This window comes from Triturus cristatus, chromosome 3_1 (genome assembly GCF_964204655.1).
Source record: "Triturus cristatus chromosome 3_1, aTriCri1.1, whole genome shotgun sequence".
Taxonomy (NCBI): domain Eukaryota; kingdom Metazoa; phylum Chordata; class Amphibia; order Caudata; family Salamandridae; genus Triturus; species Triturus cristatus.
In genome coordinates this window covers 946,378,831-946,402,297 of record NC_140583.1, presented here as the reverse complement: position 1 = coordinate 946,402,297, position 23,467 = coordinate 946,378,831, and positions in this window count along the sequence as shown.

Here is a 23,467-nt window from a genome sequence, read left to right as displayed (position 1 = left end):
TCGGAACGCCCCAACCCTCAATGGAACCCCACCAGATGCCAGAAGTCACTCTACTACAGCCCTCAGGAGCCCAGCTGGGGCCAAGAAATGCTTCTCATTCACCTTATTCAGTCGTGGAGGGAGGGGGCCGCCATTTTGTCAGGCACGGCACAATTTTCAAAGGCTGCCGTCGATGGGTCGGGTAACACCAGGGGGCTTTGTTGGTCTGCTCAAGATATCCGCATTGACATCAGGATCAAGTGGGGGTCTGATTTTAGGATTGATGAAGCTCAGGGACACTGGATCATGTCAGGATTTAGAGTGGCACAGACAGTGCTCTGTACAGGGACGTCTAACCCGCCATCTTACTGCCTCAAGGTCTACTCTGTTGCTTCATGCCATGTATACCCCTGGTGGGATCCATATCAAATCCCACCTTGCAAATACGGACTAGGTTGTACCACATATCTCTCCTCTCCACCTCAAGGTCATCCTTTGGAGTTCAGCACTTACCAAGAGTGCCTCCTGTAGGCAGGCTACAACTCTGTGTCTGCAATGGAGATATGTGTGGATCTTTTGGTGTTTCATGGGCATGTCCATCCCACATATGTTCCATGTCAACAGGTTATATCCAGTGGGTGTACCATGTATAGATCTCCCCACAGTTGTCAATCAACGTGCCTAACTCACAGTTCCTGCATTGGTCATGAGCACATCAGTGTCTCCATATCTCCAGAATGCCTATGCTACTCCATGATACAATGGCCTGAAAAAGAACAACAGTAACAACAATCCCAACTTTCACCTCACAGGCTAATAGCAGAACATGTTCTTTGTCATGGTAAAACCTAAATTGTAACAATAACCAAACATGCACATAAGTGTTTGTGGCCCTGATGGATATTGAAGACATGATCAACACATTACATTTTTCCATTGTGGTCCCCTCCTTATTCCTCTTGACATGTGCAACTAAATTTTCCGCAGATACCCATACTCTGCAATGTGCACTGGTTACAGTATCCACACATACTACGGCAAACTACAGCAGCCAACACTTGTGTGGCACTCTAAATATTAGCATCAGCAGTTCTTTGTGTTAAGGTGGGTCCCCCAGTCAGTTCAGCGCCCAAATCACTTGAGTCAGTGTTACCGGGACCAGATTCTAGTTCAGAAGGCAAAACATCATTAGAGGGTACATTCACCTTCAAAACGTCCGCTTCCACAAGTGGTTTCTTCAGTGGCCTCCTTCTCCCAGTTTGCCTCTGAGAGTGCCAGAGGACCCAGCTTGAACCAGGAACATTTTTTTCTGGAGCTTAGGTACCCATTTCGATTGGAGCCAAGTCCAGGCCTCTCTTGGGGATTGTAAAAAAGAGCTTTCATTACTCTCCACCACCCTGAGCTTCACTGGATACAATAGACCATGTTTCAATCCTAACTGGCGCAAACGTTGCTTGACCGCTATAAAGGAACCCAGCTGTTTCTGTACTTCAGAAGTAAAGTCTGCATAGATGTTAATGGTATTGTTGTCCAAGGACCATATACTATGGATAATTGAAGGATCAGGTCTCTGTCCCTATATTTAAGTAACCTGGCTACTATTGGGCGTGCAGGCACCATATCCAGCAGCCATTGCTCTAAAAACAGCTTTATATTCCACCCCTACACTCTGATCACTCAGGCATCCCAATAACACTCATATTGTTGCAACTACAGCATCCTTCCATGTCTCCTGCCCTCAGCTTAAGCTCTTTCACCTTTGCCTTCAGAATCTGTAGTTGGACTTGCACCTCCTTCACAGTTTGACTGTAAGAATAGATACATGATTTTCCTCCCTTTCAATCAAGTTTTTGTGGTCTGCACTCAGAAAGCCCACATCAATTGACATATTGTCTGTCTTTGTTTCCAGGGAACCCTTAGTGTTCAGGATATCCTGCAGGATCTTGCTGAATTTCCCTGTGTGTTCCTTTAATATTGATTCTATTTGCCACAGAGGATCAATGTGGGAGGTGGTTGTGATTTTCAATTCCATTATACCTGTGGGGGACAGCAACTTCTGCTTTTAGGTTTAACCATTATAGTACATACAATTGCTGCTGCCTCAAGGAGGGAAATCGAGGTGGGACCGCCCTGACTGCTTCTCATTAGTTAGTGGCACCCCCAATAGGTTAACAGGAGGAGTGGGTTCTCAAGCAGGGCAAATATTTACTGTCATGGCACATAGGGGCCTCTGAGCTATTTATAACTGCACCTCAGTGAGCCTCTAGAACTACTCTTGGTCAGCGGGGCAATTGTAACACCCCTGATCTTGCCAACAATCCCAATACTGAGCCCACACAGAATCAGGCATTAAAAAATTACCAGCACACACCAAGATCAGTGTGCCCCACACAGAAGTGAACGGTCTGATCACTGCAGCAATATGCATGCCTGGCATAACACTAATAAATCTGTTTCATTCCTTAGGTAGTTCAAGTTAAAGGACTACTCCCTGGAGCTCCAAGACACAGTACACAAACAAAAGTGTGTCATTCGGTAGAGATGGAGGATCCTCTTCCACCAGGATTTAAGTGGTTGATTTCAGGACAGTGTTTGCCACTCACTGTGCTTCCTTACTCAAAGAGATTGCCAGAGTCTGGGCCTGTTGACTATGTCAGCACTTGATGTAGTCAACTGGTTCCTAAATGCTAAGTGGTTCCCCCTATTTTGATTCTGGCATATTTTTCAGATAAAAGGTATGATAATAGAAAAAGGCCATGAATCAGGACAATGATCTTAATTACAGATATATTAAAACCTCTAGTTAATAATAGGACCCAATTGGAAGAATTATGCTTATATTGATCAGCAGGTACCCCGCGGGGTCTGGCCTCATATTAAGAGGACTATAGACTTCAAACCCCCCAAAGGTGGATCTGTCCACATTGCATTCCTTAGGGGGCCTGGGGGTAAAACAAACTATATGTCTCTATATCAACAGACCTTGAAAAAATGGGAAGACTATACTACCCCAGAAATATCAACATCTAATACAAGTTTCTCTACTACCCCCGCCACTATCCTCCAGTTTGCTATCTCTGGCCCTCTGAGCATTGGAGATATATTCCCATGCTTTTACCATTGCTTGAAGTTTTGCTGTTTGAATAACTTGTCTATAAATACCTCTAATATTGACAACTAATTAATTGTTCTTGGTTTTGAATTTAACACTGACCCATTGATATCTTCCTGACTATTGCATTAAAAAATGTACCTGTTCTTACATCTTCACTACCCTCCTTTATCAGGAATAAACCAGCAATCCCTTCCTCAATTTTCTAGAATGCAGCCAGCCCCACTGTATCAGACAACACTTCATAGCTAAAGATATATGAAATGATATCCTTAAAAACAAGATTAGTTTGCCTCTCTTGGTACAACATAGCCCAATGCAGCCTCCTCCTATAAATAAAGGCTTCCTCCAAATGTATACATATTGGATTAAAAGCGGAGGATCTAAGACTTTCATATAACCAGAGAAATAATACTATTGGATTGTTTTTGATCTAGCTGCGTCACTCAATCATGATGTGGGTCATGACATGCTCCTTAGGATGTTTCGAGACCAACATGCAATCAATAATGCATTCCCTTTGAAAGCCGAAAATATGGGGTTGGAACTGACAGCCCGTTAAGAAGCTAAACATGACATGAATATCTAGAAACTCCTTCAAAAAATGTCCTTGAATGTCCCTTCCTGCTATTTAACAACACTCAAATCTAGTTGCCTTGGAACAATAACTCAGCTCAAGGGCGGATACATATGGACTAGGTGGGCACACGTTTGCTTTAAAAATCACCCACATCATTGCACCCATATTGGAAGTATCTACAGTATATCTCATAGTAAATTTATCAGCTAGAAAATCCTGTAATGCCACAAGATGTGGAGAGATGGTGTTCCTAAAATGATTGCTATAGTAGTTCACTAATCGAAGCATCAAATTGTATTTCAATTGCCAAGAAGATGCTAGAAGTAGTGCTTAAAAGTGGGCAAAGGGGTGGTTAAGAGAAATTAAAGTCACTTAGCCACCAGCGTCAAGGTTTATAGTCACAGCCACAGTTAGGAGAGAAAAGGTCTAATAGCCATTGAAGTGACAGAAATTGGCTAACCATGTTCTTTGTAAAACAAATTGTATGGAATAGTAATAGAGTAAATTCACAACTGTCACTCAAAATATCTTTCAGGTCAGCTATATTCCAATATATAGCAATGGGTGTCAAGGGAAAAACATGCGCTACCCGCAAAAGTACACAAACAATAACAGCGCGCCCAACAATTTTCACTACGGTGCATTCAACTTGAGGTTAAACACCCCATACCCCAAACAACAATCAATGATTGAATCATGTATTTTCTTATGATGAAGCACACGTAAAATTAATAAATACAGTCTCCTAATGATAACAACAAAAGAGAAAACAATTAGTGTGGGCTTCTCTTCTTCTTTATTTTCAAGTTGGATCTTCAAATTCCTTAATTTGCAAACATTCCTCCACTCCCCAACGCGTTTCGTCGATAAGGGATTAACTCATACGACTTCCTCAGGGCTGGAAGTGATAAATTATATAATTGGAATACAAACACTACTTATTCATTTTATAAAACAGCCCACAATTCCTCCATGTGCAAAAAGGAAATAAACATGCTGTGTAATATCACACCTGCTGTATCCCGTGTTTAGCATGTTATTTTTATACTCATTGGCAACATTTCCACAAAAAAATATGTAAGTCACACCCACATAGCCAACATAAGAAGTGTGTGCCTTGAACAAATCTCGTAATATTACCATCCCATCTGTGAGGCGCATGCCATAATAAAAAACCCTGAATGAAAGTTCTGTACCTTAATTCTTGTATCTATCACCTAAAAAGAAACAACCATGTAGAACCGCATTATTCACTGCGGAGCACATGAGGCAAAGGCTGAACACGTCAACACAAATCTCACCACATGTAAAAATGGAATCACGTGGAGGTAATAGAGAACTTACACTGCGGAGGCATGAGGCGAGGTGGATTATGCGCTTGAGGGCCGTGGAAGAGGGTCTTAATTATGACCCAGAGCTACTGTACTTCTTAGGGGAGTAGATGATGAGGCTTTTGATTAGGTTAGTGGCTATGTGGGTGTGACTTACATATTTTTTTGTGGAAATGTTGCCAATGAGTATAAAAATAACATGCTAAACACGGGATACAGCAGGTGTGATATTACACAGCATGTTTATTTCCTTTTTGCACATGGAGGAATTGTGGGCTGTTTTATAAAATGAATAAGTAGTGTTTGTATTCCAATTATATAATTTATCACTTCCAGCCCTGAGGAAGTCGTATGGGTTAATCCCTTATCGACGAAACGCGTTGGGGAGTGGAGGAATGTTTGCAAATTAAGGAATTTGAAGATCCAACTTGGAAATAAAGAAGAAGAGAAGTCCACACTAATTATTTTCTCTTTTATTGTTATCATTAGGAGACTGTAATTATTAATTTTACGTGTGCTTCATCCTAAGAAAATACAGCTATATTCCAAAGCATGCTTTTATAGGTAACAGTGCTAGAGCATGTTTACTAATTAAAACTTAGGGGCATATCAGCAAGGGCCGGCGATAATTATCGGTAAGTGCACTTAGCGCTAGGATAATTATCGCCGGCTATCATGGAATTTTATCACTGAGATAGCGTGCTATCAGCAACACTTCTCTCAAAAACGATAAAATTCCTCGCGCTAACAGCCAAAAGTGAGATTATCGCTGGAAATCCAGCGATAATCTCACACATTTTGGCGTTAGCTTGCTGATAAGGCAGGGCATACTTAGCCATTATATCCACCTTACATTGGATAGAATGGCTAAGTCAGGGTGAAAGCAGGCGTAAAGAAAGTAGCGTTAACTGTGGTTAGCGCTACTTTTCTTATCGCTATGCCTGTTAGCGATTCCCTTGATAATTGGAGAAATGTCGGTTAGCGACATTTCTCCAGTTATTTTGGGATGGAACGCCCACTTTGCATCTCATTAGAGATGCAAAGGTGGGCGTTATGGGAAAGGGAGCTAAAGCAAGAAATCACACATCAGCGTGACCTTGCTGATTAAGCGATAAAATTATCGCCTCTTTTCGTCCGAAAACAGATGCTAAAGCGGCGATAATTTCTTATCACCAGCTTGCTGATATGCCCCTTAATGCCTAATTTAAGATGTGATCTAGTTAGCATGCCTAGGCCTTAGACGGTCTGCATTGACATCTATTCAGAATCGCAGAAAACAATGGGGCATATTATCAAGAAACAGAGTTAAAATTATCGCCGCTTTAGCGGCAGAAAACTGCCGCTAAAGCGGCGATAATGGGCTTGATAATATGCCCTTGAGAATTCCCATAGAAGCCCATGTTCTGGAGACAATATGGGCTTCTATTCGAATTCTCCATGGCATATTATCAAGCCCATTATCGCCGCTTCAGCTGCAGTTTTCTGCCGCTAATGCGGCGATAATTTTAACTCCATGCTTGATAATATGCCCCAATGTTCTTTTTATTTTATGTTAACAAGCTTTTCCACTTGCATGTCTGCTGTGTGCTTTTCCATTTCAGAATATCAGTGAAATAAAAGCGTAAACATCCATGGTGTCTGTATTATTCAATTTTACTTTTTGTGTTTTTCTCAAAGAACCCATGGCCAGGATGTTCCTGTCTTTGTATTTTTGAAGGCCTTTGGCTTGCGCTTTTCGGGTACATTAGTTGAGCGGTCTATTTTATTTTTGTTTTATATAAGCATCGTGCAATTTCCTTAATTTTCTATGCACACCTCATTCATTAATAGGCAGTAAAAGTAGGTTTTTCTAGATGTGTCTTATAAAATGTATCTTATGTATGTAAAAAGAGTAATACTCAAAGTATGACACGGAGAGCGCTTGCAGCTCTCTTGACCATTACATGTCACTTCCTAGTAAACAGCAGCACTGGGCTGCTGTTTGCTTGAGGGAGCACTACCATTCAGAAAGATGGTAAATAAACAGGTAAGCATTTATTGAAATGCTAAGTGAATTAAAAGAAAAGAAGCAAATAAGGTATCTTGCACCGCTTAACCTTAGGAACATTATTTATATTTTTTTAGGCAAGTGTATTTCATTAACATGCAGAAGTGTTTCACCTTAATACATCAGATTATATCACTGCATTGAGAAGTCTTTTTGAAAGTGATAGTTTTGCAAAATGAACTAAAAACATGCTCAACTCCTCCCTATCTGACAATGGTGAACTAAGGGGCAAGAGAGCTGTCATGTGGACCCACCCTTCTGGATGGCCTGGGTTGTCATTATACATGAAAACCCTACCGTTTTTTGTAGACGGTTTTGTACAGTGCACAACCTTAATTTGTGTATTTCAAGGTGTCCAGATATGTGATAATATAGAAAGAGGAGGTAAAGTGAATTAAAACAAGTGCCTGGGAACATACAATTTGGTCAATAATCAAGTTATTGCTGCGCTATGCAAGTCCTGTTTTGATTTGATGATAACATAACATTAGTGTTCACAGATCCAAATATGGATTTTCCAACCCGAAAGCACTGATTGAATGGTTGCAGGAGAAAATATTCTCTTTTCTTTTCTTTACCATTTCAGGATGCGTTGCTGTGTTAAGAAGACAAATCTAAATGAGGCAGAGAGAAAATCCCCTAATTCCCTTGCTCATGTGAAATAGGGCCCAAAGGAACCACCTTGGGATTTAAGTTTTAAAAAAGTGGTCACATACTCAGGTTATTCGACCTGTCCTTGAAATGTGTTTAAAAATTTATCGTTCTAAATTATTTTTGTTAAACAAAATACACAAAAGAGATTGGACAAGGAACATTTTTGTCCCATCAGTTCCGCAAACCTAATAAAGGGTAGTTGAACCGACTGCTCAAAATGACTGGCTGTAAGAGAAAATGTTCTCCTCCAACCACCATTACAGCACATGGGGCTCTTTCTCCACGTTCAGAAAAAGAAAATAAAAGGGCAGGGTTAGCATCTTCTGATCACCATGCTCATGTGTCAGGAGCCCAAAGGGACATTCCTATTCTTTAAATATGTATTTTATTCCAAGATTAATAAACCCTGTGTCCGGGTTTGTAAGCCCAGAAACTGGCTTAGTGTTTTTGTGAATCAGGCCCCAAAATAGGCTACACCCCCCATCAAACAAGCATTAATGAAAAAAAGGGGGCCGACCCTCTATGAATGTAGGGTTGGGTGCGGCATCTGGCTTTCGGACGACCCTTCTCAGGGGTGGCTCCTCCATGTGGGCGGAGGAGCGTTACCCCACTGCTTACTCACAATGCGAGAAGCAGAAACATAAAATGGTATTATGAATACCATTTTATGTGTCTGCTTCTCACACTCGCACTGTGAGAAAGCAGAAGGGTTTGGATGGGTGCGGGCAGGTGGGCAGTCCTGCTCCGGGCAGGGGAGGAGTGGCTTCCCCACTGTTGTGGGCGCTGTTTGGTCGGCCCCACGACCAAACCAGTCATGCACACTCTCTGTTTTCTCCACATAGGTTGCATGCAGCCTGCATGGAGAAAATGGCCTCCCCATGGACGCCTGTGCGGTTGGTGTCCCAGACAACCACAACGCTGCCATTGTATTTTTGTGAACGGCTTAGGGGAGGGGAGGGAGGCTGCCTTCTTGGCTGCTTCCTGTGTGGAGGAAAGAACTCCGGACGACACAGGACCAGACCGGAGCAGGCTGCAAGGGAAAGTTATATTTTTTATTAAACCCCCCCACGCGACCGAATGAGTCATGCCAGCCGCGACTGACCCTTCTCCCAAAGGCTGTTCACATCTCTGCCACCTGGGGATGGGGCTAGGGCCTGTTCAAAGACAACGCCTTGCAGCCAGTCCTCATGTGCACAGCAAAGCTGTCCAAATTAGGGGATTAGGTGCAGATCACGGACAAAGAGTCTTACATCGTCAGGACTACTAGTATTACGTAGTATAATAGGACCAAATTATGTAGCAAGGTTATCTAAACTATGCATCAAAAAAAGCAAATTATTTGACACTTTCTCTGGCAGCAGTATTTACATCCATTTGCGCTACAAGAAATATTTCTTGTGAAATCTGTGAATAATGCAAATTCGGTGGTAAATGTCATGAATCCATATTTATAGAGTGCAAACATAGACTCACATAAATCAACTGGCCGTCATGATTGTCTATTCTTTTTTTTAAATTTATTACTGGAATGTACACCTAAACATTTGAATTCCAATCAGCCCCTTTTGTTGGCTACATTTTGATGAAAACAGCTTTTCCGTGCTAATTATAAATACATGTGTTATATAAAAAAATACGAAAGAGGTATCTTGCCAAAGATGGTTCCATTTTGCCATCTCAGGGTTTATGATGCAACTAGAACCACTCCATGGCAGTGTAGGGCCATGTTGCAGCTTCACTATTTATACTACATCACTGAAAAAACAACAGGCTATTAGCCTAGCAAACTGCCTAACTAAGAAAGAAACTCTCATAAGATAGCGGCTCCAGACTGATAAAAAACAACTGTTTTTTCATCATTGACATTCCTACAACTCAGTACAGAAAAGCTTTGGAAAAATACTTCTTTTGATATGAACCAAGGTGTTAAAGCATGGTGCCAAAAGTAATCCAGCTTAGTTTCAGCTTACTATGAATTTTCATCTATGCATGCTTACTCTTCATAATTGTTGATTATTGATCTTTTTTCTTGTACTAGATCGTACTTCGTTGTTATATATTTTATGTAAATTACACTGCTGCATTTGTTAGGTCTTTGCTAAGTAAACGTTGCAATAATTAAATGAATATATTTCTAATTGTCATCAAACGTCCTTCTGATCTTAGTGATTCAACCATCCTTCTTGATTGATGGTAAATAGACTTTTGAAGGTACTCAAATCACGTCCTATGATTAGTCTAGCTCCTTCAACTATGGATTTCTAGATGAATCTTGATGTTGAAAGTTTAAAAGCCTATTCACAAAGGTAAGTATATGCATGCAAATGTATTCATGTTTATAGGCCTAGGTATAACCATTGATTGCAATTCACCATTTCTGAGTGTAGATTCACACCTATGTGTACAGTATTCACCCACTCAAATCGGGGGTGGAACCTCCTGCAAAAAATACATGAGGGTAAAGACACTACTAGTAACCTTTCCTACTTAGGTGGAGATCCCTGCCACTTTGGTGGAAATCTTCCTATATGAAAGTATGGGAAAAATATAAACATTTAGGTGCCGATTACGATCCTGGAAAAACTGGGTACGAACCGTCGGTCGGAGCGTTTTCTCCGTCCGACTCGTACCCGGTTGTAAAACTTTACAAACATGGAAGTACGATTCGCACGGAAACACCATTTCCGTACGAATCGTAAAAAACACCGTCCGACGAAAATATACATACGAATGTGATCCGGGAATGCTCCGACGTGACGTCGGGACGCTTTCAGGCAGCGTTTCACGACCCAGGAAGTACGATTCGACCCGACAGCAGTCCGGACGGCAATATTTTCACGGCACCCAAAATGTGCCGGAAAAGCGAAGTACGCCGCGAAACGACCAGAATAGGGGGCCCGGTACGCGCCGTACCCCCCCAGCCCCCGTGAGTACGCGCCGAACCACCCCCCCCAGCCCCCGTGAGTACGCGCCAAACCCCCCGTGTCTGTACACCCGCGCTGGGGGTACGCACCGTACATACACGGGTGGGGGTACGACTCGAACGTACACGGGTGTACATACACGGGAGGGTTTGACACGTACACGGGTGTACATACACGGGGGGTACGACTCGAACGTACATGGGTGTACATACACGGGGGGGTTCGACACGTACACGGATGTACATACAGGGGGGTTTTGACACGTACACGGGTGTACAGACACGGGGGGTATGACTCGAACGTACACGGGTGTACATACACGGGGGGTTCAACACGTACACGGGTGGACATACACGGGGGGTTCGATACGTACACGGGTGTACATACACGGGGGGTTCGACACGTACACGGGTGTACAGACACGGGGGGGTACGACTCGAACGTACACGGGTGTACATACGCGGGGGGGTTTGACACGTACACGGGTGTACATACACGGGGAGGTTCGACATGTACACGGGTGTACATACACGGGGGGGGTGCGACACGTACACGGGTGTACAGACACGGGGGGTACGACTCGAACGTACACGGGTGTACATACACGGGGGGTTCGACACGTACACGGGTGTACATACACGGGGGGGTTCGACACGTACACGGGTGTACAGACACGGGGGGTACGACTCGAACGTACACGGGTGTACATACACGGGGGGTTCGACACGTACACGGGTGTACAGACACGGGGGGGTACGACTCGAACGTACACGGGTGTACAGACACGGGGGGGTACGACTCGAACGTACACGGGTGTACATACACGGGGGGTTCGACATGTACACGGGTGTACATACACGGGGGGGGTTCGACACGTACACGGGTGTACATACACGGGGGGGTTCGGCGCGTACTCACGGGGGCTGGGGGGGTGGTTCGGCGCATACTCACGGGGGCTGGGGGGGTGGTTCGGCGCGTACTCACGGGGGCTGGGGGGGTGGTTTGGCACGTACGTACGGGGGCTGGGGGGTGGTTCAGCGCGTATGTGGGCACATGTCTCCATGGTTGCAATGGGAGTTCGGTGCGGACGGTGTTTTTTCCATACGGTTGTGACATCGGACGCACGGGATGGATCGTACTTGCGCGGTCGGACTTCACTTTTCACGTTTGTACGGTAAATCGTCCGGGGAAGTGTCGGACACAATTTCCGACCTGAGGACGTGTGGGGAATTATTCCCAATGCGACTCGTATGGAGTTTTTCCCATGCGAATCGTACTTCGCAGTTTGTACGGCACTTGTACGATTCGTACGGTAAAAAGACCGGATACGAGTTGTACGGGGAACATTTTTCCAGGATCCTAATCGGCACCTTATTATTCTGTAAAAAATAAATAACATATTTTAATGTAAAAAATGTATGTAAATTCCTTTAAAATATTTAATTTTAAGCCAGAACTAGTAAAATAAAATGTTACAGCACATCAACTCATCAAATTAAAAGGACATTAATTAATTGATATAAATAAATTCAATTGAGTTATTTAATTTGAACTATAATTTAAAATCCATACTTTAAAACGAATCCACTCTCACTTTAGTTTTTATTTGTATTTTAATATTTAGTCCATTTTGTTAACAATTATTGTCTTCTGAATTTAAAATGTAGTTTATTAATAACTTTAAAAATAATAGAATAATTATTTAACAATTATGTATAATTTTTAACAGTTGTGTGTGTGTGCGTCTGTGTGTGTGTGAGTCTGACAGACCCCTACACTGATAACTGCACTGATGCCTGGCAGACAAAAGTTGGTTCCATCATATGTTGCTGCAATACTTTTCATTGAAGAGAAATGTCAACAGCCCGAGTTAAATATATATTTAATGTTTAATTCTGGTGACACGTTTTGACACACAATACCTTTCTCAAACTAAAACACAGTGAACCATGATCACAAACACTATAAAACGACACATATTAGCTCAAGAGATGATAGGCTTGGCAAGATATGAGACACAGTCTGTTTTTTCCTACAAGATGAACATTTACGTTTTTAATGCATAATTAAACCACCAAGGTGCATGGGACAATTCAACACATTTTTCAATATTGATTTGCTCATTTTATCTTCTTGCGCCTATTACCGAAATAAACCAATGGACTATTGATTCATTATAAATCTGTCATCAAAAAACAGTTATACCTCCATAATCATGGTTTCATATCATTTGTCACATTTACATATGTTCCTTCAGTTGAAAAGGTAAGAAAGCCAAAGTGGGGATATGATTCCACACTATAGCAATTCCCATGACTCTACCGTAATGCAGGTATAAGCTAGATTTGTCCTGAACACTTCTTTTGAAAGATCAATCATCATCAAAGCCACAAATGAAGATCCAATTGGTCTTCATTTGGGGTTCTAATCAGTGTCCTTCATGTTGTAACAACAGCTTTTGTCATAGACAGATCTATTTTTATTAAAAACCGCCCAGGAAATAGGGATGTTTGAGAGATTAGAACTAGAAAATGTATGTGTATATGTTTTGAGAATAACATTGTGTATTTTGACACCTCCAAAGAATACTTTTTGTCCCCCCCCCAATTTCTTTTTAATCATCTGCCATGTTTGTATTGTGTTTCTATATGAATGTGATTCATGGTATACAAATCTTTATATCAGCGAAAATTAAGTTCTCACAGCCAGTACATAGGTTGACAGTGTCATTCGGAATATGATTTCACTATTTGAGATGTTTAATTTTGAGAACTGAATATGAATGATGTTTAAACAAATCTTTGTGTCAGTGAATATCGGGCTCAAACAGCATGTATATAAGTTTGTGATGTCATTTAATTTTGATTTTATAATTGAGATGTTCATGTTAGATTGGCCCAAATAAGAAATTGTCTTTGCCTTTTGGTTGATTCACTGTACATTTTGAAGATATGGTTTAAAGATTCTTACTTTTTAATTAAACGCCCTGAAGAAGTGAGAGTGTCATGAAACGTGTGCCGGCTGGCCTACAATATGCCCTCCTATTTCCGGCGCGTCTGAAAATTATTTACAATCAGAAATCCCATTTCTTTGACGACCCTGAAACAGCAAACGTCTGGCTTGAAGCCACTCTGCCTCCCCAGTCTCTGGACAATATAGACCATTAATTACGACATGAGCTGACACATACAAATAAAACTGGGCCCGCCATGGCAGGCTGCCGCAAACTGTGTCCACAAAAAAGCCAACACCGGAGCAGGTCCTACTGGAACGAGACTCTGCGCTACTGGTGGCTGCCTCCATGTGTGACCTGGTGTGGGTCACATCCCCGAACCACTCTGATGACAACACGATGCCATCGGACTCTGAGAGCAACAATATCCTGTTTCCCACGATTACCCCGCAGATTGTAAAAGACTTTTACTGCTGAAGTTACAGCACAATACTGTGAACCTTCCACAATTAAGTCCTTAATCTGTCACGACGAAGGGTAGTAAGACATTATTACTGTATCTATACGCTATGCCTATTTCTCCCCAGGTTTCCGCATTGTTTAATTCATTACAGGGTCCCATTCTGAGTGTAGCTCTGTTCATAATTGCTTGCGCGTGCTCGGTGCAGTTGCTGCCCCCCCCCCCCCCCCCCCCCTTGCAGCCATTGCAATGTATAACCGTTTGGATTTAGCACTTCTTAGCATATGTTTGGACCAACATAGTTTAACAGTTGGCCCTAGTATTGGGTATTCTGGTTGTTGGAGGGATTGTTGGTTCCTGGTCCACTTGATGTCATGCAATGTATGGTGTTCTGCTCTTATCTCTATGGTAATTCTTTGTGTTGGTTTGATGCGACATGGCAGGGTTAGGTAAATACAAGGTACTGACATGGAACGTACGGGGCATGGGATCCATTCACAAACGTCACAGAATGTATGCCTAGTTAATTAGGCAAAAAGCCCAAATAACGCTTATTCAGGAAACACATTTAACTAATTCGGAGGTCGATAAAATACGTAAAAAATGGAGAGGACAAATTTTTAACACCTCTTACTCTGTGTCGCAAGAGGGTCACTTATTTGGTTTCAAAGCGGGGTACCCTTTGTGCTAACGGAACAACGGATAGATACAGCTGGGCGTTATGTACTCCTATTGGGCAAACTAGCTGGTATCCCAATAGTCATGTGCAGTCTAAATGCTCCCAATTATGACCAGAATACCTTTCTCACTAACCTAAACACAACATTGATGGATTGGGCGGGATACCCCTGGGTCGTTGGTGGAGACTTTAATTCTATTTTGGATGTCCACTTAGATCGCTCCCACCCCCTGATCAGAGGTGCTGTAACCACTAACAATGCAGAGATCCTTCATGCTTGGGCCAGGGGATGGGCATTGCAAGATATATGGCGAATATTACATCCCAAATACCGGGAGTACTCATTCTACTCCCCTTCGCACCAATTGCACACCAGGATTGACACAATTTTTAGTTCAATGTCCTTACGGTCCTAAATTGTTGAATCTACATACATTGGGAATGCATTGTCTGACCACAACGCACTTGAAATGCTCCTTGAATGGGAAAGGGTTCCCACTCTGGTCCCAACCTGGCGGCTATGGCCACAAACCCTTGAGGACCAGGTTTTTTCGAAACACATTAAGTGTAGTCATTACTAATTACTTCACAGAAAATGACAAATCCACATCCTCTTGATTAATTGAGTGGGATTCATTTAAAACAGTGATTAGAGGTATAACCATAGGGGCCACGGTGGGAGCTCATCAGGAAATACACGAGAACCTAGTTGCGGTGAAAGACTCTCTCAATAACCTAGAAACAGCAGCTATTACTCATCCATCTCAACAGGTGCATCAAGACACCAGGATTAAACATGCGGAACTCCTTGAACAACTCCGCCTAATAGATTATAATGCACACACACAATATACCCATAAAGAGGCGGATAAAGCAGGGACTCTCTTAGCACGCCTTATACATGATGTTCCCTCTCCCGTCCCAATAATAGCAATTTTCCTCCCGGATGGTTCTGTTCTCACCACTCAAGCAGATATCCACCTGGCATTCTGCACCTAATTTAGTAACCTATATAGTGCCACGGCTGTGGCTTCCCCTGAACACATAGCCGCCTTCTTAGATGACCTTACATACCTTAACTACAGATGCCCAATCCGAATTGGAAGCCCCTATCACTCAAACTGACATTAAAGAAGCCATCAAGGACCTTCCCAGAAGTAAAATTCCTGGATTGGATGGTCTACCTGCAGAATTGTATTCGGTATATGCTATGCAACTCACCCCATGCTTAGAAACTCTCTACAAGACAGCACTGGAGAAGCACGCCCTGCCCTTGACAACCATGCAAGTGCTAGTTACTTCTCTCCTCAAACCAAACAGAGATCCACGTGACATATCAGGTTACCACCCCCCTTCATTATTATCTACCGAGTATAAAATACTAAGTAAGATTTTGGCCTAGTGTCTTCTCCCCTACCTCCCAAAACTGATCCACATCGACCAATGTGGCTTTATACCAGGCCACAATACCTCCCTAAATATTAGACGTCTTCATTATATAATGAAAATTGCAGCGGACCTCACACGACTGGATGCATTTCTCTGGACCTACATGCTAACCTCTATGGAGAAGTTTGGTATTCCCAGAGGTTACTTGAATTGGGTTGAGCTATTATACTCTGTTCCCACAGCTCGAGCCAGGACTGGCGCTCACATCTCTCCTGCTTACTCTATCACTAGGGGTACACGGCAAGGCTGCCCCTTGTCACCGTTGCTGTTTGTATTGGCGTTAGAGCCCCTACTCATTAAACTCCATAAAGAGGCTGTGGGCCTGGGGATTGTCATTAATAACACCACACACTTAGGGCACCATTAGCATGGCGGGCGGACTTTGTACGCCCGCCATAGCCCCGGGAAATGGGACTGCCCGCAATGCATGCGGCGGTCCCGCAGATACAATTAGGATGCGCCCGCCAAACTGGCGGGCGCATCCCGCATTGTTAACATTGCAGAAAGCACTGCCCACCACAATGCCAAGAAGGCATGTCGTGCACTTCCATGCACAACATGGCAGGCGCCTGCCATGTTGTGCATGGAACTGCAGGGGGCTACCATAGGTACCCCCCAGGATCCCTGTTGCTCCGCTATGGGCCCCCAATGGCAAAAACCGCCTCCCTTTCCTTGGCAGCCACGAAAAGGCAGGTCCCCGCCTACATAATAATATGGATGGCGGTGTCTAGCAGACACCGCCACCATATAAAACGCTTTTCCGCCCGGTAGGCAATCGGGCGGATTGCCTACCGGCAGAAAACCAGCAGACGGTCTTCCCGTCCGTCGGGGTCCCCCCCACCATGGTAATGTGGTGGGGGGAAATCCTAAGCGTGTGGAGTTTTTGGGTGGGCGGATCGCCACCGCCATACGGGCGGTGGCGATCCGCTCATTATCCTAATGGACCCCTAGGTGTCTGCATATGCAGATGACATAATACTATACCTCAGCGACCTCACTATGAGCCTGGAAACAGCTCCATCCATATTTACACACTTTGAAAAGGGATCGGGCTTGGCTATTAATGCAAATAAATCATATGCCTTTTATATGCGACAAAGGGATGCCCCGGACCCAGTGCCTTTCGACCTCTTAGTATTAACAACCATCTCTGACACCTTTAAATATCTACGTATACAAAATTACAGAACCCCCCCAAGACCAAGTGGATGGCAATCTGGTGAAGGCCATTTGATCACTTCGGATGCAGGTTTCCTTTTGGACCTCACTGCCTTTATTAGTGATGGGTAGAATAGCATTTTCCAAGATGGTGATGCTCCCTCGTCTCTTATATTTTTTTACCAATCTGCCGATTATCATCCCTGCCCATATTTTCCATACACTTGATACACTCCTGTCAGAACTTATTTGGGTTAGGAGAGTCAGTCTTGCAAAGATACAACTACGACCTACAGAGGGAGGACTCGGAGCCCCAGACTTTCGAGCTTATTGCATGGCCAGTCAGCTACAGTGGTTATCTTATTGACTGGTGGGAAGACACATACATTGGTTATACTTCTCAGCTTATTGACCGGGGTGCTCTCCACACTCTACTCTTGCCCCATATCAAGATTTAACCCGCCACTTCCCCTTTGCTCAAGACCGCATTAATGTACTGGAGGAAGACACTTTGATACACCAAAAGGGCCCTCCTGTACTCCCCCCAAATCCCCTTGCTTGGGATCTCGAAAAGAGCCATATCCTCCAGGACGAAAGTAGGGGTTTCAACAATTGGAGCACTGTTCCTTGACGGAACATTGGCAGATCATGAGAACTTTATTCATAGACAAAGGGTCCCTCGTACCCTTTGTCTCCTACACGCAGCCATCTCTCATTACATCAAACTCCATTGGTCCACTGACGGAATTGAAACCCCTATGCATGAACTTGTCAATGCACTATATCTAATGGGAGAGGGACGTCATCTCACTCACTGGCTATACAGAGGTATTCGATCTGCTGGAGCAATGCAGAAAGCGCGACTTTTAGACAAGAAGAGTTCGGAGGGCTGCGTAAGGTTCCTATTTCTATGGAATGGGATCAAATGCTCGAAACATTTAAATCCATAGACATACTAACTCCTCCAACATCACAAGTCAGGCCCATATCACCCCTATCTCCCGTACCTCCAGAAATCGTGCTGGCCAATACACAGTAGTGCCGTATTACTTCACGTCCTTAATTGCCTATTGATCTATAACCATAGATGTTCTCTATTTGTTCTTCTGTTATTGAATACATACAAACTTCAGCTATATCATGAAATAAGCTAGTGGACCAGAGTACTGGGGGGCAGTTTTACGTTTTGTATTAATAGAGTATAGTATAGTTCATGAGATAATCACGAGTTTGTCACTATTAGAATTTTTCTTTGCATTAGAGATCCGATTTTTACTGTGCTGCTGCTTCGTGGAGCAAATGTCACTGTATTGACTAGAGCTCTTGTATAAATATATTTATGTTATCATACACACTCCGGACTGAATAATTGTAGCCATGGCAATACCTTTTTGTCAAATGGAGCGACTTAATACCATATGTACTATGATGATTTAAAAAACTCAATAAAACTATGTTTTAAAAAAAAAAAGTGTGTCGGCTGTGTCGACCATTACATATTTTTCGGATGAATGATATCCTCATAATAATATATTTCCAAGAGGTTCCTAAAAAAAAAGGGAACCTCAGTATATTATAGCGTTCATGCAGAGTATGTAGAGTTCTGTCTTTGTCTGAATTTTCTCAACTTTTTCTCTACTTTTCCGAAGGCTTAAAATGTGTTTTTTTCTCAAAACAAAGCTAATGGCTTCTAAAGGTATCTTTATTTTTTCAATTGCCCATTCTTTTTAGGTGTGATTTAATGGCATGATCCCAAATAATGGCAATATTGCTCACAATATGCAAAGAAGAGATTGTCCAGTTGTGCATTTACTAGTTTTGCCGTTAGCTGAGTGAGATAAGAATGTAAGAGTCATGTCTTAGGGATGGGGCTTAGCTTTTCTACCTTTCTTTTACAGCATAGTCTGTTTTAGTGGTTGTGCTGATTGTAGAAGCAACGTTCAGCTTATATATAGATCAGTCTGAGGCAGCCCTTTGCTGTGACAGCCACAATAGCAATGCCCACTGGCAAATGTAATACATTCTCCTTTCTGAGGCCTTTTTGCGTGTTACATTTCTTTGCCCAACAAAGAGCTGAATTGCATGAGACCCGATGTCAGCACGCAACAGAAATTGATGCAGATAGACAAGTACTGTAAAATAATTAAAACATGTGCATGTAGCGTTTGCATTTTTCCATCTTGTTGCCAAATGCTAACACACATTTTTGAAATGATGAATACAAAAGTAGGACAACAGTATAAATAAGAAATGAATGTTCAATTTGAAAGTGTGTGTGCAGCTTTTCAATTTTTTTTACTTGTTTTAAAATGCTAAGACATGCTTGGCTTGTCAACCTCCTGAATGTAATGATCGCGTGCTGCATTAGGGTGGCTACCTTGCAAATGTTAGTCATGTATCAGTGCTTTTGGGCGTGGGTCTATTTTTCAGCACATCAGTGCAGCCTGTGATTGCAGTCTTGGCTTGTGCTAATTGACCCAAAGCATCTAGGACTGAGGAAGGATTAGATAAGGGAATGTCCAGGACTGTGTACACAGAGCTTGGTGCACAACCAGTAAAATGGCACAGTGGGGAAAAATACAGAAACGAAGGGAATGAATTGCAGTGCTACGTATGTATGATTACAAAGATGCCAAGGACTGAATGGGTCCAGAGCTTTTTCTAGTGCTATTCAGGTCAAAGAGCGAAAGAAATGGGTGGTCTGGAAGACTGAAATATTCCCTCGCTCTGTACAGCCGAAGTTTCCACAGTGAGGTCAAAGTGTGAATAACCACTGAGCCACTGATTCCACCACTGCAACTATAATGTCCTCATAAACGGACTAAAATGGAAACAACCTGCATCTGTTCATTCAACATTTACATTTTCCTCTATGCCTCCATCCCTCTAGCTATCCGTGCACCCACATTACCTTGTATGTGTTACTGTGTGTCAGTAGACTTACACCATAAAACGGTTACACCTATTGGCGTTGTCACTGTTTATTACTTGAATCTGACAATACAGTACGGAAAAGTGGATTGGTTTACATTATACATTTTCAACAAATAATCTTAACTGGCTCCGCGGGTAGCAATGTGTTTGTTGTCGAAGCAAAATTCTTTCTACGTTTATAGGTTTCAATGGAATGTTAATGTTAAAACAATGTAGCCGTATTTAGCTCAACACCAGTCAAAAACCTCCATTATTAACCCCCATTCAGCTCATGTGCCTAAGGTGAAAACAAAAACTCATAAGGGGGCAATGCAGGAATAAGTAGTGTAGCTTACCATCCCACCACCATGCCAAGATTGACATATAAATGTAGAGAGCTAGGCATACCCTTTTACCTACCCCTCTCTACCAACCCCCTCATTCTCCTTTTGGCCATGCCCTTCTTCCTCTCTCAGACCCGGAGTATCAATCAGGGCGTTAACAGTGAGGTATAGGGAATGTGAGAAGTGGTGATCACAACAGGTAAAGACCACCTTGGAAGGGTGAGGGTAAGTGTTAGAATCCTGGTTCTCTGGTTGGCACAGGTAGGTACTTGTGACACGCAGAGAACCATTCCTCTAGTCAGGGTAAGGGGTTACACTCCTAAAATAACCCCTGCTCACCCTTGGCGCGAGCAGACAAGGCTTATCTCAGAGCGTTATAGGTTAAGCATTTGTGAACACATACAGTAACCAAGTGACAACACTACAAATGGACACCACACAGGTTTTTATATTAAAAATAAGGATTCTTTATATAGAGTTACCACAAGACCATTAAATGACAAAAATACACAATACTGTTACTTTAGATGGTAGAAGTTTCCTTAGTTCTCTTAAGTTCTTAAATGCGACACTTTAAGTCAATGTACCTTAGATGCGACACGCAGGGCAACGAAAGAGTTGCAACGATGCTGATGCGATGAAGTTTTTGGTGCAAAGAAATAAAGACGTGAAGATCTTCCAGATGCGTTACGCTTCTCCGATGTTGCGAGAAGACTCGTCTCGATGCGTCGGCTGCAGCGGCGTCACCCCTTTACACTATGCGACGATACAGCGGCCTTGGCAGCGGCACTCTTCTCCTACGTTTGCGAGACGCTTCCGCTCGATGCGATGCTGCAGCGGCGTCACCCCTTTACGCGATGCGACGACAGCAGCTCCGACAGCGGCACGCTTCTCCGTGGATGCGAGGCGCTTTTCTTGATGCGGTGCAATGCGACAACTACGATGGCTGCGATGGCGACACGCTTCTTCCTCGATGCGAGATTCTTCTCTTGATGCGGTGCAATGTGTCAGCTACGATTGCTGTGATGGCGACACGCTTCTTCGGTGTTGCGAGACACTTCCGGAATGATGCGAGATGCTTCCGGTCGATGCGATGCTGCAGTGGCAACACCCTTTGCGAGATGCGACGACAACAGCTCCGACGGCGGCACGCTTCTCCTTCTTGAGTCGCGCTTCCAGCTCCTTGCGACACGCAGTCCCTCAGAAGGCCCAACAACAGCAGTAGGCACTTCCAAAGAACTCTGGGGAGCTGGGGGGTGAAGTCCACTGGTCCTGGGACTTCGTTCAGGGGGCAAGCTCAGCACAAGCCCTTGGAGATCTTTTAAGCACAAGTTGAAATAAAGTCTTTGTAGTCTTTCTCCTCTCCTTCCAGCAGCACGGCAACCACTGCAGGCCAATCCCCCAGGTCAGGGACAGTACTCCTCCTTACAGCTTTCCCAGTTCCTTCTCCTCAGGCAGAGGTTCTTCTTGTCAAGCAGGATCTAATTTCTTGGGAGCTGGGTCCCAATACTTATACCCCTAATTCCTTTGTTCCTCTGGGGTAGAGGGGCCTTTGCCCAGTCCAAACCAGTTCTTGAGCACTTTGTTGACATGACTCTGCCTTTCTATTCAGGGTGCAGGACAGAGACATCAGCCGCTCCACAGGAGGTGGAGCCAGCATTGTGGTGGCAGAGCACAGCCCTATTCAGAGTGCAGGTGCACTCCTCCCACCCATCTGGATGTCAATCTCTCCATTCACCACCAGGCTACCTAGCCCTGCCCCTCTGGGTTTCCCCATCCCTGTCCCTCACACAAACCAGACAGGCAGATACACATCATAGAAGAGGCGGGCTGAAATGGTTAGGCAAGCAAATACCAACTTTCTAAAAGTGGTATTTGCAAACACAGAATATTAAAATAAACTTTACTAAAAGATGTATTTTATTATTCTGAGTTCAGGCCTACTAAACTCGATTTTCTACCATGTTCCCTGGGTCTGTTAGGATCATAGGATGTAACAATTCTAACAGCCCATTCTGGCCTATGGAGAACAGGTAGCCTTACAATAGTGAAAAACGAAAATGGGTGTAATTCACTATTAGGACATGCCACACACATCAGGGCTTGTCCTACCTTATGCTTACAATGCACCCTGCCCTTGGGCCTACCATAGGGGTGACTAATATGAAGTTAAGGGAAGGTTTAGGGACTGGGAAGTGGGTGCACTTGCCCAGTCACCATGACAGTACCAGACTGCACGCAGGTTCTGCAATGGCAGACCTTAGACACATTTTACTAGGCCGCTTCTGTGGGTGGCACAACCAGTGCTGCAAGCCCACCAGCAGCATTTGTATTCACAAGCCCTGGGCACTCCTGGTGCACTTTACTGGGGTCTGACAGTAAACCAAATAAGCCAATCATGGAATCCAACCAACATATCCATTTTACATAGGGAGCACTTGCACTGTGGCACTGGTTGGCAGTGGCACAGTGCTCTGAGCGGCCAACACCATAAAAACACATGAGGCACAGCGACAAAAAGTGGAAGGGAGACTCACGCCAAGGTGCCAGGTCTAACACGTGTCCCCTCCAGCTGAAAGGTGGGGAGAGCTACCCTACCCCAGGGAGTTCCTCATCACTAAGGCGGAAAAATCTGGACAGACAGTCAGCATTGGTGTGATCTGTACCAGGGAGATGTTCCACTGTGAAATCCATACCCTGTAGGGAAATGGACCACCTCAACACCTTTGGATTCTCACCCCTCATGTGCATCAACCATCTGAGGGGCCTGTGGTCTGTCTGAACCCGGAAGTGAGACCCAAACAGGTAGGGTCTTAGCTTCTTCAGCGCCCAGACCACAGCAAATGCCTCACGCTCAATAGCACTCCATCTCTGTTCCCGTGGT